Here is a 14,466-nt window from a genome sequence, read left to right on the forward strand (position 1 = left end):
TTCCAAAAGTTATTCTGATCTTTATGTATGTACTTATGTCATTATTTTTGTAACACTGATGTATATGTTTATTTCTATTCTTTTGTAAAGCCCCTATTACTACGAATGTTATCTCTACTATTATGTTTTTAATGATGTATTTTGTATCTTTGTAATTGTATTCTAATGTTATAAAATTGTAATTGACACCAGGTCATCAAATTAAGTAACTTGTAAGTTACATTTCACTGCACACGTTTCTATTGGTCATAGTATATGGACAATATGTGAGGAGTAGGGACTGTTAGTGTTTGCACGTGTGTTAATAATTCAGCAAGGGACTGGATAACAGCATTGCTCGTTCTAAGGACAATTCCATCAACTTTGTGAGTGCACAAGTGGTGGTTATGGACTTGTTATATTATCCGCAAGACTCTTCAATGGTGATTGTGTACCTGCACAGTCATAACAGATGGCTGCTAGCCATCTCTACAAGGACTACAGTGGGTCTGCACCTCTGGTGGCCCACCAATACCGTAATCTCTACCAGGACTACAGTGGGTCTGCTCTGTGATGACCTACACACCAATACTCTTCAAAACTTCGACTGACTCTGTTGTGGGTTTGCTCTGTTGTGGCCCATTACCTGTCAGCATGTCAAGAGTCAGCACTGTCTTTCCGTTGGAAGGACAACACTACTACTTCAAGACTGTATGGAAATCCACTACGTCTGTGTGCATTGTCTTTTACTACTCAGTCTTTGAGAAAAACACTGATATTTTACTGTGATGAACGATTAGGACTGTCTTTATGGACTGTGAGAAAGTTTAGCTTTTGACCAACATTGCATCAATAAGTGTGTGCATTTGATTTCTTTGTTATTGTAATTACGATTATGAAAAATTTTAACAAATATGTTTTGGCCACTGCCCCAACCAATTTGTAAAATTTTTTTGTGGGGAGCATGGGGGCTATGTAAGTAGGCTGTTTAGGTTTTTTTATTGGTAACGCCACCTCAGTATGAAAATCACCGGCTGTGCCGTGTGCAGTCTGTGGCTGCTTTGCATTGTTGTAATACTCAACCATTGTAGTGTTAGGCAGCTGGCTGTGAACAGCACGTAACGTTGCGCAGTTGGAGGTGAGCCGCCAGCAGTGGTGGATGTGGGGAGAGAGATGGCGGAGTTTTGTAATTTGTCATGATATCAAGGTAAATACATTGTTTGTTCTCTATTAATATCTTTCATTTGCTAACTATCCCTATCAGTAGTTAGTGCCTTCCATAGTTTGAATCTTTTATTTAGCTGGCAGTAGTGGCGCTTGCTGTATTGCAGTAGTGGGAGTAACCAAGATTTTTGTGAGGTAAGTGATTTCTGAAAAGTACAGGTTAATGTTAGTCAGGGCCATTCTCTTGTAGAGAATTTTGAAAGTCAGATTGCGTTGCGTTAACAAAATATTGTGTGCGGAAAGTCAGATTGCGTTGCGCTAAAAATATTGTGTGTCAGGTTAAGCACAGTCTTGTATAAATTGTCAAAATGGGATGTTTCAAAAACAAAATTCAAATAGCCTGTTTGTTTGTTCTAATACCGGCATGAAATTTTGCTTTCCACTCACGTAGTAAATTGTCACACATTACAAAAATGTATGTATGTACGTTCCACATCTTCTCCGAAATCATTAGACCGACTTCAGCCAAACTCTGAAGTCATATCACAAATCACATACATGGAAAGCATTGATACCTGTCAAAAGAATGGGACTGAAAAAGACGCGAACACCCAGATGTTATTCATCCAGTATTTGAGAATGAGAGAACTTACGGACTTGCAAGAAACTTTACACGTAATTTCAAACTTTGCGAAACATCTTATCACTGACAACTTCCACACAATGATGAAACGAAAAACGTTTATCGCTCACTCTGACTCTTCATGTAGTAAAACTACCGTACCAGGCATGACTTTTTAATTTATCACTTCTTAAATACCAACTGCAGACGTGACACATTCCACGGACAATATTCACATATACCACTCAATGTTGCTGTAAAATTATATCATTATGTGACAAAAAGTTCGGGAGATATGACGTCATAAACAGTGATCTGTGTCGAAATGAAACTACATGGTAACATTTGCTAGCGGTAGAAGTGAACTATGTGTACAAATATGTATACAGTATGTTAAACACGGGACTAAGTTTTTGTGACATGTGCGTATGCGAGTAAAGCCAAGGGTAAAATGTTCGTACTAACCATCTGGACAGATTTAAACTGAGGTTGATGCGCATACATATTACCACCTGAAAGAAATTCTGTCATGTAACATCTCCTATGGGGGTGGGGATGATAAAGTGGAAAGAGAAGAGTGTAGAATGACATGGATATGCATAAAGCGGGAAGGAGAAGATGGAAACAGGTAATTCCAGAAGCAACTAGACAGAAACGGGAAGGGGAAATGGATAGAAGAGATGGACAGAGAGAGGGAGAGGACAAGATGGACAGAGAGAGGTGGAGAAGGAAATAGAGGAAGGGTTGACGAGGAAATGGTCATAGAGAGGGGAGAGAAGGAGATGGACAGAGACAGAGAAGGAGTAATGGACAGAAATGGAAAAGGAGGAGATTGAGAGAAGGGAGAGGTGGAGGTGGACAGAGACAGTAAGGGGATGGACAGATAGAGGGGGAGAAGGGACAGAGAAAGGAAAAACAAGGAAATGGTCAGAGACAGGGGAGGAGATGGACAGAGGGGGAGAAGGAAATAGACAGAGAAAGGACGAGGAAATGGTCGGAGAGAGGGGAGAGGAGGAAATGGACAGAGGGAGAGAGAGAGGAAGGGTAATGGACAGGAGCAGATGAGAAGGAGAGGAGGTGGACAGAGGAGGGAGGAGCGGATTGACTGAGGGGGCATAAGGAGATAGTGGGGAGGAGGATATGGAAGAAGAGGGTGAGGAGGAGGTGGATAGAAGATGGGAGGAGGAGATAGACAGAGGGCATGGGAGGTGATGATTATTAGAAGATCGGAATAAATACATACCAGGCAATGCTGGGTATTCAGACCGGTTCTCCATTCATGTATGACGTGGTTGTTGGGTTTTTGGACAAGCTTCTTCATATGCTTATTCAAAGATTTTCTCTATTAACTTTATCGAAGGCTTTTACCAAGTCAACAAGTGTGAAGCAGGTCTCTGACCAATCTTTTTATTTCATTGCCTGATACCTAGATTTTCCGTATTGTATCCCCATCATCTCTCTTACAGGTTTGAATACACAGTCTAACACGTTTTGAATGGCTTGTTTTAACTATCCTGTGCCCAGCTCAGTGAATCAGCAAATAAATTTTCCTATGGATTCAATCCTCGGTGTCCATTTTATTAAGTTGGATTGTACTTGTCTACATGTCTGAGTGACAGACATTACATTATGTCGAAAACGAGAACCGAGACATTAGGTTTCGGCGCATAATGGGGCGGGACAGAAAAGACAACTACGAAAAATTTTCAAGGCCTGACGCGTCAGGTGAAGGTTAGTGATATGTATTCTTTATTATAATGGTTTTGGGAATTTTAGATCTACATTCGGATTACTAGTTTGTTGTACGTTTTTGTACCTGCCTCCATAGCTTTGTCACCATAACATTAGTTCTTTCTATTTGTTTCCCAAAATTGTCGCTGTGTGTCCTTGTTCGCCACGTGTCAGTCATGACTGGGAAACTACAGTGATCACAGGCAAGCATGCACAGTATGTACTGTCCTGCAGGATTTTTATGGCAATAGCCATGTTCTGAATAACGTTTGGATATTGACAAGTCACACTACTAACGATGGTGCGGTGGTTAACGATATATTTAAGTATCTGTTACAGTGTAAACATGATGGGTGTTTTACTATTTTTAAAGTTTTCATATTTTTGTAAAAATTTATATTTTTTAAAGAATTATTAATAGGTTTCCACATTAAATGAAGGCCATTTTCCTTTTCGCTTCTGTAGACTTGAGAATGGTTGCTGATTAACCGAAATCATTTAACATCCTCACTGCACACCAGAAGCTTGTATTTTTTTAAATTTATTTTTTTCTTTTTTTTTCTTTTTGAGTCATCGGTCTTCTGAATGGTTTGATGCGGCCCGCCACAAATTCTTCTCCTGTGCCAACATCTTCACCTCAGAGTAGCACTTGCAATGTACGTCCTCAATTATTTGCTGGGTGTATTCCAATCTCTGTCTACCTCTACAGTTTCTGCCCTCTACAGCTCCCTCTAATACCATGGAAGTCATTCCCTGATGTCTTAACAGATGTCCTATCATTCTGTCCCTTCTCCTTGTCAGTGTTTTCCACATATTCCTTTTGTGACGCTACAACGCAGTCCTTGCTATGAATTTTTTCACTTACTTAACACACGAAACTGTTTGTATACGATGTATTGTCTAGTGTAAATATGTATTGTAAATGCTATGTTTAAATGTATTGTAAATTCTATGTTTAAATTATGTAATATTTAACACTGCCAAGTCAGGGCATATTTAGTTAACGTTGAAGTCAGAGAGATTGTGTTGTTGTGCCGCTGGGCGCGGGAGCGCGCCAGCGGGCTGTAGTAGCAGTGACGCCGTGCTCGGAGTAAGAAGTACAGTCGAGTGCTGCTATTCCTAGCTGTGTTACATCTAACGGCTAGTGTGTGGACCTAAGTACGACGGGAAAGTAATGGTCGGCATATCTGGAAGCATGGTCGGGCAAGTTATTATGGATTAATGGGCATAGTGCTGAAGAAACTAGGGCTTAAATGTGAAGCGCACTGTGGGCCCAAGTCGCAACAGTAAAAGCCCGCTGCCACATTGTGTCGCCGCCGTGGACTTTCGTCGATCCACCGACAAAGAGGGAAGTAAGATCTACGTAATTTTCGTACGATAAAATTGTAGATGGCTTGCCAGTGACTATGCTTTTCTCTGAAGTTGAACAATTAATAACAAGCACTTTATAATCGAAGTGTTGCAGTTACATTCCACCCGACAATAACACCAAGTAGGTTCCTTCCGATCCTTACCTTACTGAACCGAGTGTGTCCCGCTATTATCAAGAGAAAATATGTTAATTATCAAATTATTTGCATAGGCGGTGAAGAGTAAATTTCAGACTGTTTTGAACGATTGGTTATCGTAGTTAATTGTTGCACTTAATGAGCTTACGCCAACCGTAGTAACCTAATAATAGACTGAAGTAATAAATTTGATTATTAAGATTTATTTCAATCCATATTCAGCTGAAGTTAGTTCAAGCGTATTTCATGAAACTATAAAGCTTATTCCACCTGACAATCGCCCAATTAATGAATTATTATCATTCAAAACATAGTTAATCAAGTATTGGTAATATATTTCATTATCAGTAATTAAACTGTGCAAAGTACGTAATTTTAAAGACAGAATGACAGTCCAACATTCAAAATCTCGATAGATAATTATCTGTGTTGTCAGCATTGCACTTAGCTGACAAATTATCAACAAAATAATTATCAAAATACTTATTGAAAGTTAACCATTAATGTTTAAATGTAGTTAGATTGTTATGACATTCTTTTATATGACTACTGAGCCTGACACAGCACTTACGTAAAAGTTCCCGTTCCACCAGCTGCGCTACAAACAGGTAAACTTCATTTTTGACACAATATTCACGTACTTAAGAGTACTGTCGCTCATCAGTTGAGCTGGCGACCGATTTTTTAATTGCTTTTATAACTTACTCATTTCTTTTGGCAAAATTTCCACTGGCAAAATTTATTTTCAAATTATTTCCATTATTTCGTTTACCGATCGTTATTGGTTGGTTGGTTGGTTGTCTGGAGGAAGAGACCAAACATAGAGGTCATCGGTCCCATCGGATTAGGGAAGGATGTGTAAGGAAGTCGGCCGTGCCCTTTCAGAGGAACAATCCCGCCATTTGCCTGGAGCGATTTAGGGAAATCACGGAAAACCTAAATCAGTATGACCGTACGGGGGATTGAACCGTCGTCCTCCCGAATGCGGATCGTTATTGAATGAAATTGCTCATTCAATAACGATCAAGTTATAACGTCTCCTGTTTCCCGCGGAATAATCATTATTTACTACTTCGTATGCCTTATCCCGACACGGGTCAAAATTCATACTTCACGGCCATTGTTAACTTGTAATTTCGCAAATCCCGGGAAGCAGTGGGGGGGGGGGGGGGGTGTTATATTTTCGTCTCCAATTGTGCGTAGAACCTCCTCATTCCTCAACTTATCAGTCCACCTAATTTTTAACATCCGTCTGCAGCACCACATCTCAAATGCTTCGATACTCTTCTCTTGTGGTCTTTCCACAGTCCGTGATTCACTACCATACAATGCAGTGCTCCAAACGTACATTCTCAGAAATCTCTTTCCCAAATTAAGACCTATGTTTGACACTAGTAGACATTTCTTGGCCAGAAGTGCCCTTTCTGCAAGTGCTAGTCCGCTTTTGATGTCCGTCATTGGTTACTTTGTTGCCTTGTAGCAGAATTCCTTAAATTCGTCTACTTCGCAACCATCGATCCTGATGTTAAGTTTCTCGCTGTTCTCGTTCCTGCTACATCTCATCACTTTCCTCCTTCGATTTACTCTCAATCCATATTCTGTACGCAGTAGACTCTTCATACTATTTAGCGGGTCCTGTAATTCTCTCCATTTCCACTGAGTATAGCAATGTTATCAGCAGACCTTATCACTGATATGCTTTCACCTTGAACTTTAATTCCATGCAGATTGAACAATAAGGGTGAAAGACTACATCCCTGTCTTATGCCTTTTTTACTCAGAGCACTTCGTGCTTGATCTTCCATTTTTATTGTTTCTTCTTATCTTTTGCACATATTGTATACTACCCCTATCTCTCTATAGCTCACCCCTATTTTTCTCAGAATTTCGAACATCTTGCATCATTTGACATTGTCGAGCGCTGTTTTCATGTCGTCAGACATGATGAACGTGTCTCGATTTTTCTTTAGTCTTGCTTCCATTATCAGCCGCAAAGTCATAACTGCCTCTCTCGTGCCTTTACCTGTCCTAAAGCCAAACTGTTCGTCACCTAGCGCATGCTCAATTTTCCTTTCCATTCTACTATATATATTTCGGGTCAGCAAATTGGATGCAAGAGCTGTTAAGCTGATTGCGCTATAATTCTCGCACCTTTTAGCTCTTGCAAAATGGCTCTGAGCACTATGGGACTCAACTGCTGTGGTCATAAGTCCCCTAGAACTTAGAACTACTTAAACCTAACTAACCTAAGGACAGCACACAACACCCAGCCATCACGAGGCAGAGAAAATCCCTGACCCCGCCGGGAATCGAACCCGGGAACCCGGGCGTGGGAAGGGAGAACGCTACCGCAAGACCACGAGATGCGGGCTTTAGCTCTTGCACTCTTCGGAATTGTGTGGACAATATTTTTCCGAAAGTCAGATGGTGTGTCGTCAGACTCATACATTCTGCACACCAACTGGAATAGTCGTTTTGTTGCCACTTCCCCCTTCGATTTTAGAAATTTTGATGGAATGTTAACTATCCCGTCTTATTTGATCTCAAGTCCTCCAAAGCTCTCTTAAATTCTGATTCTAATATTAGATCCCCTATCTCTTCTAAATCGATTCCTGTTTCTTCTTCTATCACTTCAGACAAGTCTTCACCCTCAGAGAGGCCTTCAGGACTGCGCTTAAAGTGACACACAGTATTTTTAGCGCAACGCAATCTGACTTTCAAAAATCTCTACAAAAGAATGGCCCTGACTAACATTAACCTATACCTTTCACAAATCACTTACAAAAATCTTGGTTACTCGAACTACTGCAATACAGCGAGCGCCACTAATGCCAGCTAAATAAAAGATTCAAACTACGGAAGGCACTATCTACTGATAGGCATAGTTATCAAATGAAAGATTTTAATAGAGAACAAACAATGTATTTACCTTAATAGTCATCATATATATAGCAGTTCATGACATCCAGTCTTACAAATTTCAAAACTCCGTCATCTCTCTCCCCACATCCACCACTGCTGGCGGCTCACCTCCAACTGCGCAACGCTACGCGCTGTTAACATCCAGCTGCCCAACACTACAATGGCGAGTATTACAACAATGCCAACCAGCCACTGACTGCACACAGCACAGCCAGTGATTTTCATACAGAGTGCTACGTGGCGTTACCAATATAAAAAACCTAAACAGCCTACTTACAAGTGTACTCTTTCCACCTACACGCTCTCTCCTCTGCATTTAACAACGGAATTCCTGTTGCACTCTTGATGTTACCAGCCTTGCTTTTAATTTCACCGAAGGTTGTTTTGACTTTCCTGTATGCTGAGTCAGTCCTTCCAACAGTTATTTCTTTTTCAATTCCTTAGTAATTTTCATGCAGCTATTTCGTCTTAGCTTCTCTGCACTTCCTATTTATTACATTCCTCAGCGATTTGTATTTCTGTATTATCGAATTTCCCTGATCGTTTTTGTACTTCCTTTTGTCATCGATCAGCTGAATTATTTCATCTATTACCCATGGTTTTTTCGCAGCTATCTTCTTTGTACCTATGTTTTTCTTTTCAACTTCTGTGATTGCCCTTTCTCAAAATGTCAATTCCTCTTCGACTGTACTGCCCACTGAGCTATTCCTTATTCCAATATCTATAAACTTGGAGAACTTAAGTGTATCTCGTCCTTCCTTAGTATTTCCGTATCCCATTTCTTTGGGTATTGATTCGTCCTGACTAACCTCTTCAACGTTAGCTTATTCTTCATCACTATTACATTGTGATGTGACTCTATATCTGCTCTTGGGTACGCCTTACAGTCCAGTATCTGATTCCGGAATCTCTGCCTGACCATGGAGTAATCTAACTGAAGTCTTCCCGTATCCCCCGGCCTTTTCCATGTATACCACCTCCCTTGTGATTCTTGAACAGAGTATTCCCTATTACTAGCTGAAATTTATTACATAACTCAATTAGTCTTTCTCCTCTTTCATTCCTTGTCCCAAGCCCATATTTTCCTGTAAACATTTCTTCTACTCCTTCCTCTACAACTGCATCCCAGGTCTCCATGATTATTAGATTTTCATATACTTTATGTACTGTATTACCCTTTCAATATCCTCAATACTTTCTCTGTCTCTTCATCTTCTGCTTACGACGTCGGCATATATAACTAAACTATCGTTGTCGGTGATGGTTTGTTGTTGATTCTGATAAGAGCAACCCTGTCACTGAACTGTTCACAGTAGCACACTCTCTGCCCTATCTTCCTACTCATAGCACTTTCTGCTGCTGTTGACATTGCCCTATAATCGTCTGACCAGAAATCCTTGTTTCCTTTCCATTTTACTTCCCTGATACCTTATCTAGACTGAGCCATTGCATTTCCCTTTTCAGATTTTCTTGCTTTCCTACCACTTTCAAGCGTCTGACATACTATAGTAAAATGTAGTCTACGACACTAGAGGTCTCACTGACCTAGGCACTTCATGCATTATCCAGTTAGAGCCCATGTGCTGGACTGTGTTTACTACTGGCGCGCTTTGTGGCCGTTTCCCAGTCATGTATAAGTACCGCTGCCGCAGCGGCACACCGCGAGCAGTCCAGTAACAATAATAGCCTCATTCAGTTTGAGTTCAGCGCTGCAGTAACATGCCACGCAGAGGCATAAAACAGCCAGGATAGTGCTTTTTCTTTCAGCAGGCCATGCACAGCAAGATGTTCCCGATCGGTTACATGTTATTCAAAGTGGCGTGTCTAAGGCGTGGAGAAAGTAGAAGGAGACGGTAAATATAAACGATAGACCTCGGAGTGGTCGTCCTCGTACGACAACACCAATGCATGATAATTTCCTTCAACTATCGGCTCGCAGGAGCCCAACGTCGACTGCCAGAAATATTGGAAATGACTTCTCCACTCGTATCTCACAACAAGTAACTAAGTAAATTAATAGCTATTGTAAGCTATCAATTACAGATTTCACATTTTTTGCGTATTTTCTGAAAAAAGGTAAAATTTCATAGGCGCGAATTTTGGACTAGGATTTGTTTACGTTTGAACCGTGGTAAAAATTGCTGTTTGGAAGAACGCGTCGAAGCGCGTAGTGTGAAGCAGTCGCCCTCCGTTTCTGGCGGTGGCGCCGCTGTCTCAATCGCAGCTTTGGTGTCTCCCTCTGGCGGGAAAGGGGAAAGGTTGCATGTTCACGTGCATTTAAGGGGCACTATGAGCTCGCCAGTCCCTCCCCCCCCCCTCTTATGAGTCCTCTACCTCCTTCGGTTCCCCCCCTTTCGTTTTTCCCTCTCCTCCCTCCTTGTTTTCCCCCTCACCTGTCCAGGTGTCCCCTCCCCCCTACCCAACTGCCCTTGGCTATGGTGTGTCATCTTTGTGCCGACATTTAGTGCAGTGTTTACAGTGAGTGTTCAGTGTTGTGTGTCTTTTCCGAAGTGTTGCGAACGGAAATCATACTGTTGTTCGGTAATCTCAGGGAGATTACCGAACAACCCTAACCGCAGGTTGCTCTAACCCGCCACTACTTCAAAAAGGAAAAACGGACCACCCAATTTACAAACAACCACCTTCCCGCAGGTGGGTAAACGGAGAAGAATGGTGGGACGTCCACAAAGCAAAACGGCTGGTGACCTCACCAAGAAAACAAGTAGAATTTAACAAGAGTAAATCAAACAACATATCACCAATCACGTAACTTCTAATAAACAGCGGTTTCTCGAGACCTGGCGCAATGTTGTGATATACTGTAAGTTACATGATTATTTCAATAAAGTGAAATTTGTGTTGTTAGTGTATTTTTATACGCTATCCATTTGATTCTCTAGTAAGCAGCCGAAGTGAAAAGTTCCGAAATAAGTGAAAAGTTTATATAATGCAGGCTCAGTTCTTTGTTTACTTTTTGTTTCCACACGTAAACTATACAGGTTATATCGTTTTTGTTTCTCCAGAAGCTTTGAATTAGTATCCGAACTTTAGGCCTCAACTTTCTAAGAAATTTAATACATTAATTGAGTAGTCTACGAAGTTATTCTTGTTTTAACTTAGGCTAAAGCTAAAATTTGTTTGCCATGAGTGAGAAGTGTATGACTTGCCGTGGGATTGTTAGTTCCGGGGTGTGGTGTGAGGGTTGTTTCAGTTTCTTTCATGTGGGTGACTGTAGCGGCGTGGGAATTGGGGAAATAAACAAGGCTCATTGGTTGTGTAGGATTTGCTTTAGACATAGGAAGACAGTGGAAGAGACAAAGAAGATTGCTGCGCTTCAGGCGGAACTAAATAAAGCGAAACATGATCTGCAAAGGTTAAGGGGGGCGAAGGGAAAAGAGAGGTGGGAAGTGACAACAGGTTACAGAAGAGATAGGAATAGGACATTCTCAGACAGTTTGGTTGTGAATGTGGAAAACAGGTTTGATCTGTTGCCACAGTTGGAAACTGATAAGCCACAAATAGGTGTAGGAGTAGACAAGGCACAACAAACTTTCAAAAAGTGTTTGAAAAGTAAGAAGTCAGAAAAAGCTATGAAGAAGAAGAAAGTTTTGTTCTTAGGTAGTTCACATGTTAGAGGTGTAGGCCAACTGTTGCAGGATGAACTAGGGTCAGGTTACCAGCTCACAAGTTCTTTTTAAACCTAGTGCAACTCCAGGTCATCCTCTAGGATGTAAATTCACTTTGAAAAGACTTCACAAAGGAAGACACCGTGGTAGTAGTAGATGGGGTGGGCAACAGCATAGATGGGAACCCTAATTATTCAACAGAGAAACACCTGGTAAAGATAGCTTCAGCAACGAACCATACTGATATTGAGTTTGTGTCTGTTCTGAGGCGCCATGACCAGCCTCATTTAAACTTTTCTGTTAGGAGAGTTAATTTAGAGGTGGAACGGCTGCTTGGATCAGATATGGGGTCTCATATCAGTGTGGTTCCTGTTGATTCTATCATCAGGTGGGACTATACTAGGCATGTTCTTCACCTCAACAGGAAAGGGTAGGAAAAAACTGTCTGGACTAATAGCAAATAACTTAAGAGGGGGGGGGGCACTGTCATAAGCGGTAAAGTACCAGTGGTTACAAGTGACGGATCAGCATTTTTTTAGGGTAGGGAGGGCAGAAACAAAAGGTGTTCAGAGAAGGCTGAAAATGATATTCACATTGATAAAACTGGCAGCCAGAAAGCAAATTTTAGTGTACACAATTCATGCAGACAACCTCTGATTGAAACTAGAGATACTCAAAAATTGGTAGGAAAATTAGGTTCCTTCAGTTGTAATTCAGCCAGTGCACAAAATCGCGTATCGTTATTACATTAGAATATTCGAGGACTAAGGGGTAAGCTTAGTGAGTTGCTTATTTGTGTTGAAGAATTAGAGTTGAGCAAACCAGTTAATATAATCCGCCTCTCTGAACATCATGCGACCACTGGTATAGATATGTTAAATGTTATAGGATTCAAGTTAACTTCTTACTGCTGTAGAGAAAGTATGGAGAAAGGAGGAGTTGCCATATTTGTCACAAACTGTTTTGATTTCAAGAATATTGATTTTAATAAATTAATAAATTTTGCTCAGAGCAACACTTAGAAGTTTATGCAACAGAAGTAGCATTTCATAATAAGTCCTTTATAATAGTAGGTATATAATATCACCTTCAGGAAATTTTAACCTCTTCATAAAAAATCTGGAAGCTCTGCTGTCCCATTTCATGGGAAAAAAAGGAATAGTGGTTGTTGGTGATTGTAATGTGGATTTACTGAAAAGCTGTGTCAGCAAACAATTATTGCAGACAGTGACACTATCATTAATTTAGTTCCTACTATAAACTTTGCTACTAGTATATGTAAATGCTCCGAGACTGCTATCGATAATATCTTTGTAGACAAATCTAGGGAAAATAGTCATATCACAAAACCTATACCGTAGTAGATAGGCCATTTGATCCTAACATGCAGCATCTTGTGTTAAATGTTGAAACTTGTCAGGATAAAAAATCTATTAAATATGAGTGCAGGAGGGTACAGTAATAAATAAGTCAAAAATTGAGAAATTCAGGAAATTGCTCAAAGACATGACTTGGAAAGATATTTAAAATATTTCTGATTCAAATGGAAAATACAAAGCAGTTATTGATAAAGTTACCTTCACTTTTGAAAATTGTTTACCCCTAAAGGTAACTTAAATCACACAGAAGCCAAAAAATAAACTATGGATTACACAAGGAATAAAGATATCAGCTAGGACAAAAAGGAGACTGTATCTACTATCTCGGAACAGCTCTTATGTTAGAATACAGCAAAATATTGAAGCAAGTAATTCAGAAATCGAAACAGCTTCATTATGAGAAAAAGATAATTACATCAGGCAACGAAATAAAAATTGTGTGGGATATGGTGAAGACAGAGACAGGTGGGGTCAAAAAGGAAGAGGAACAGATATCTCTAAAAAATGAGACTTTGGTAACAAGTACACGTAGTGTTGCAAACCTCTTAAATAAGTACTTTATTTCTGTTACTGACAGCTTGGGGATATCAGGTTCAGTGAACAGTGCAATGTAGTATCTGAGACCAGCCTTTAAAAGTAACTTCAGTAAAATGGAAATGACACTCACTTCTCCCAAAGAAGTAGCACCCATCATATAATCTTTACAATCTAAGCATTCCAGTGGGTGTGATATATCAACAAAGTTAATCAAAGAGTGCTCATGTGAGTTGTTTTGTCTTAAGTTATTTATGTAATCATTCTCTTATCAGCAGAACATTTCCAGACTGGCCAAGATATGCTGAAATTAAACCTCTTTAGAAGAAGAGGGATAAAGAGATACCATCAAACTATCGACCAATTTCACTTTTGCCGACTTTCTCAAAAATATCTGAAAAGGTTGTGTTCAAGTGTCTCATTAAGCACCTGACTGCAAATAATATATTATCCAAGTCACAGTTTGGAATTCTTAAGGGTTCTGATACAGAGAAAGCTATTTACACTTACAGTGAGAATGTACTTAATTCATTAGATAATAAATTAGAGGCTACCGGCATTTTCTGTGAACTGTCAGAAGCCTTCGACTGTGTGAACCACAGCATTCTCTTAAGTAAATTACAATGTTATGGTGTCACTGGCAATGCTGCGAAATGGTTTGAGTCTTATCTGTCGAACAGGAAACAAATGGTGTCGCGAAATACCTATGCAGTAAGCAGTCATTCTTCATCTGATGGGAATTAATTACATGTGGGTTCTTCAAGGTTCCATCTTGGGTCCATTGATTTTTCTTGTGTACATTAATGACCTGTTACAGTGCAAGATGCCATTATTTTTTGCAGATGATACAAACACTGCAATAAGTAGCAAGTCAAGTACAGATTTAGAAATACCTGCTAATCAAATTTTCATCGATATTAATAAGTGGTTTAAAGCTAATTCACTGCCATTAAACTTTAGGAACACCCGCTGTATGCAGTTCAGAACCGGTATGAGATTTC

This window comes from Schistocerca nitens, chromosome 6, assembly GCF_023898315.1.
Source record: "Schistocerca nitens isolate TAMUIC-IGC-003100 chromosome 6, iqSchNite1.1, whole genome shotgun sequence".
In the NCBI taxonomy this organism is placed as follows: domain Eukaryota; kingdom Metazoa; phylum Arthropoda; class Insecta; order Orthoptera; family Acrididae; genus Schistocerca; species Schistocerca nitens.